Here is a 5,000-nt window from a genome sequence, read left to right as displayed (position 1 = left end):
TCATCAACCAATTACAAGGGAGGAGCAAAAATACTCTGCCCTCCGTGGAATGAGTTTGACATGTGAGTTAAAGTCATTGTTAAAAGGAGCAGGGTATCTTGACAGTACCCTTTAGAGGCAGACTGTCTGATCAGAATTATAGAAACATATTTTGACACATAGTTTTCTTTAATAAAATAATTTTTTAAAATCAGCCTTATGGATTTCAATAGAAGAAGTCAATATCAGGAAAATAACTTGGATTATGGATTTGGTCTATGATGTCATTGCACTGAATCTGTCAGTGACCCACACACAGACACACACACGCACACACATTGGAATGCTAAACAGCATTCTCACTGTCAGCTGAGGGAATGTGACAATGTGACGCACACCTCAGGCCTCTTCCTGTTTTTTGTTGTTGTATGTTTATTTTACAGTACAGATAGTAGAGGGATCTCCATCTTCCACCGTTTCCTGTTAATGAAACATGGTCTTCAATACGGACCACAATGAGCTAAATGAAGTGTATTACTGCTGGGCTGGAACGAACACACATTCCCAGTAGCTATTCAGGACTGGAGTGACACATATTTCATTTCACACAGCATGTTTCTATCAACTGATAATAGTGGTGCAGAGGTCTAAGGCACTGCATCTCAGTGCTAGAGGCGTCACTACAGACCCTGGTTCGATCCCGGGGTGTATCACAACCGGCCGTGATCGGGAGTCCCATAGGGCGGCGCACAATTGTTCTGGCGTTGTCTGGGTTAGGGGAGGGTTTGGCCGGGGTAGGCCATAATTGTAAAATAAGAATTTGTTCTTAACTGACTTGCCTAGTAAAATAGAAAATATGAACACCTCACGGTATTTCAAAAGTCAGTTGGTGATTTATGTTGTCAAGGGTGTATGTACTGTATGTGGAAGAGTTTACAGGAGATAAGTGAGATGAGAACTGCTACAATCTCATGTGCCATCTACTGCCGTTGTGCCCTTGACCAAGGTACTTCATCCACAAGGCAGTTTTTGTTTTACTTTCGTGCTGATGCACTTTTGACCTGACTTTCTGCAATATATTTGTAGTGTCCAATGCGTTATGTAAGTCTCTGTTAAGCATTGTGTTGTCATAAGACAACCAACTATATTTCTCTTCTTAACTTTTCTACCTTTTGTATTCTGACGGGGCAGTTACACTGCTGCCCCCTGTTGGTGAGATCTGACTGGGCAGTTACATTGCTGCCCCCTGTTGGTGAGATCTGACAGGGCAGTTACACTGCTGCCCCCTGTTGGTGAGATCTGACAGGGCAGTTACACTGCTGCCCCCTGTTGGTGAGATCTGACTGGGCAGTTACATTGCTGCCCCCTGTTGGTGAGATCTGACTGGGCAGTTACACTGCTGCCCCCTGTTGGTGAGATCTGACGGGGCAGTTATACTGCTGTCCCCTGTTGGTGAGATCTGACTGGGCAGTTATACTGCTGTCCCCTGTTGGTGAGATCTGACGGGGCAGTTATACTGCTGTCCCCTGTTGGTGAGATCTGACGGGGCAGTTATACTGCTGTCCCCTGTTGGTGAGATCTGACGGGGCAGTTATACTGCTGTCCCCTGTTGGTGAGATCTGAAGGGGCAGTTATACTGCTGTCCCCTGTTGGTGAGATCTGACTGGGCAGTTACACTGCTGCCCCCTGTTGGTGAGATCTGACTGGGCAGTTACACTGCTGCCCCCTGTTGGTGAGATCTGACTGGGCAGTTACACTGCTGCCCCCTGTTGGTGAGATCTGACTGGGCAGTTACACTGCTGTCCCCTGTTGGTGAGATCTGACGGGGCAGTTACACTGCTGCCCCCTGTTGGTGAGATCTGACGGGGCAGTTATACTGCTGTCCCCTGTTGGTGAGATCTGACGGGGCAGTTATACTGCTGTCCCCTGTTGGTGAGATCTGAAGGGGCAGTTATACTGCTGTCCCCTGTTGGTGAGATCTGACTGGGCAGTTACACTGCTGCCCCCTGTTGGTGAGATCTGACTGGGCAGTTACACTGCTGCCCCTGTTGGTGAGATCTGACTGGGCAGTTACACTGCTGCCCCCTGTTGGTGAGATCTGACTGGGCAGTTACACTGCTGTCCCCTGTTGGTGAGATCTGACGGGCAGTTACACTGCTGCCCCTGTTGGTGAGATCTGACGGGCAGTTATACTGCTGTCCCCTGTTGGTGAGATCTGACGGGGCAGTTATACTGCTGTCCCCTGTTGGTGAGATCTGACGGGGCAGTTATACTGCTGTCCCCTGTTGGTGAGATCTGAAGGGGCAGTTATACTGCTGTCCCCTGTTGGTGAGATCTGACGGGGCAGTTATACTGCTGTCCCCTGTTGGTGAGATCTGACGGGGCAGTTATACTGCTGTCCCCTGTTGGTGAGATCTGACGGGGCAGTTATACTGCTGTCCCCTGTTGGTGAGATCTGAAGGGGCAGTTATACTGCTGTCCCCTGTTGGTGAGATCTGACTGGGCAGTTACACTGCTGCCCCCTGTTGGTGAGATCTGACTGGGCAGTTACACTGCTGCCCCCTGTTGGTGAGATCTGACTGGGCAGTTACACTGCTGCCCCCTGTTGGTGAGATCTGACTGGGCAGTTACACTGCTGTCCCCTGTTGGTGAGATCTGACGGGGCAGTTACACTGCTGCCCCCTGTTGGTGAGATCTGACGGGGCAGTTATACTGCTGTCCCCTGTTGGTGAGATCTGACTGGGCAGTTACACTGCTGTCCCCTGTTGGTGAGATCTGACGGGGCAGTTATACTGCTGTCCCCTGTTGGTGAGATCTGACGGGGCAGTTATACTGCTGTCCCCTGTTGGTGAGATCTGAAGGGGCAGTTATACTGCTGTCCCCTGTTGGTGAGATCTGACTGGGCAGTTACACTGCTGCCCCCTGTTGGTGAGATCTGACTGGGCAGTTACACTGCTGCCCCCTGTTGGTGAGATCTGACTGGGCAGTTACACTGCTGCCCCCTGTTAGTGAGATCTGACTGGGCAGTTACACTGCTGTCCCCTGTTGGTGAGATCTGACGGGGCAGTTACACTGCTGCCCCCTGTTGGTGAGATCTGACGGGGCAGTTATACTGCTGTCCCCTGTTGGTGAGATCTGACTGGGCAGTTACACTGCTGCCCCCTGTTGGTGAGATCAGACTGGGCAGTTACATTGCTGCCCCCTGTTGGTGAGATCTGACTGGGCAGTTACACTGCTGCCCCCTGTTGGTGAGATCTGACTGGGCAGTTACACTGCTGCCCCCTGTTGGTGAGATCAGACTGGGCAGTTACACTGCTGCCCCCTGTTGGTGAGATCTGACTGGGCAGTTACACTGCTGCCCCCTGTTGGTGAAATCTGACTGGGCAGTTACACTGCTGTCCCCTGTTGGTGAGATCTGACTGGGCAGTTACACTGCTGCCCCCTGTTGGTGAAATCTGACTGGGCAGTTACACTGCTGTCCCCTGTTGGTGAAATCTGACTGGGCAGTTACACTGCTGCCCCCTGTTGGTGAAATCTGACTGGGCAGTTACACTGCTGCCCCCTGTTGGTGAGATCTGACTGGGCAGTTACACTGCTGCCCCCTGTTGGTGAGATCTGACTGGGCAGTTACACTGCTGCCCCCTGTTGGTGAGATCTGACGGGGCAGTTACACTGCTGCCCCCTGTTGGTGAGATCTGACTGGGCAGTTACACTGCTGTCCCCTGTTGGTGAGATCTGACTGGGCAGTTATACTGCTGTCCCCTGTTGGTGAGATCTGACGGGGCAGTTACACTGCTGCCCCCTGTTGGTGAGATATGACTGGGCAGTTGGGCTGTCCTAATCTAAATCCTAGTCCCTACCCGTTGAGCCATTACAGACCTGAAGGAAGTGGATCAGTGTAGATCAGGGATGGGTAACTGATGGGGGTGGGGCCACAAAAAAACTGAACTCATCATGAGGGACCACAGTTGCTCTTAGGTCTGCCAACATCAATATATTATATGTTTTTAGTTAATTTCCTGCAATTCTGCATATTTTGCCATGGGGAGTAGATAAAATTAAAATTAGATACCTGGTCGCTAGACTAATTTATTGATATGTAAAATTGCGTGACTAAGATCTCCTCTGAAGAAATGTCAAAATTAACAGATTACTATTTTGAGGAAGTGAATTCTGGCTACAGGGTCTCAAAATGGACAAACAGTACTATTGACACTTTTTTCTTGTTTTTCAAGCAAAAGTCTTTTGGGGAAGTATGCAAGCACACTCGGACTAGCCGCCAGACGAACTGAAGCATGCTGACGTCTTAAGGAATATAATCTCTGTAAGCTCTCGTTGGCTGGCCTTCGCTTCATACTCGTCGCCAAACCCACTGGCTCCAGGTCATCTACAAGACCCTGCTAGGTAAAGTCCCCCCTTATCTCAGCTCGCTGGTCACCATAGCATCACCCACCTGTAGCATGCGCTCCAGCAGGTATATCTCTCTGGTCACCCCCAAAACCAATTCTTCCTTTGGCTGCCTCTTCTTCCAGTTCTCTGCTGCCAATGACTGGAACGAACTACAAAAATCTCTGAAACTGGAAACACTTATCTCCCTCACTAGCTTTAAGCACCAGCTGTCAGAGCAGCTCACAGATTACTGCACCTGTACATAGCCCATCTATAATTTAGCCCAAACAACTACCTCTCCCCCTACTGTATTTATTTATTTAGCTAATTTGCACACCATTATTTCTATCTCTACTTTGCACATTCTTCCATTGCAAATCTACCATTCCAGTGTTTTACTTGCTATATTGTATTTACTTTGCCACCATGGCCTTTTTTTCTCCCTTTACCTCCCTTATCTCACCTCATTTGCTCACATTGTATATAGACTTATTTTTCTACTGTATTATTGACTGTATGTTTGTTTTACTCCATGTGCAACTCTGTGTTGTTGTATGTGTCGAACTGCTTTGCTTTATCTTGGCCAGGTCGCAATTGTAAATGAGAACTTGATCTCAACTGGCCTACCTGGT

The 5,000-nt window shown here is 49.2% G+C and overlaps 1 protein-coding gene across 1 annotated transcript in view; it reads left to right on the top strand.

The window, feature by feature from the left end:
- The window catches only part of eps8l1a (EPS8 signaling adaptor L1a), a 15,901-nt gene that overhangs the window by 521 nt on the left and 10,380 nt on the right, over positions 1 to 5,000 (top strand). The window lies entirely within an intron of this gene.

This window comes from Oncorhynchus nerka, linkage group LG26, assembly GCF_034236695.1.
Source record: "Oncorhynchus nerka isolate Pitt River linkage group LG26, Oner_Uvic_2.0, whole genome shotgun sequence".
In the NCBI taxonomy this organism is placed as follows: Eukaryota; Metazoa; Chordata; class Actinopteri; order Salmoniformes; family Salmonidae; genus Oncorhynchus; species Oncorhynchus nerka.
Note: the sequence above shows the minus strand (reverse complement) of the source record. Positions and strands in the feature narration are given on the sequence as shown.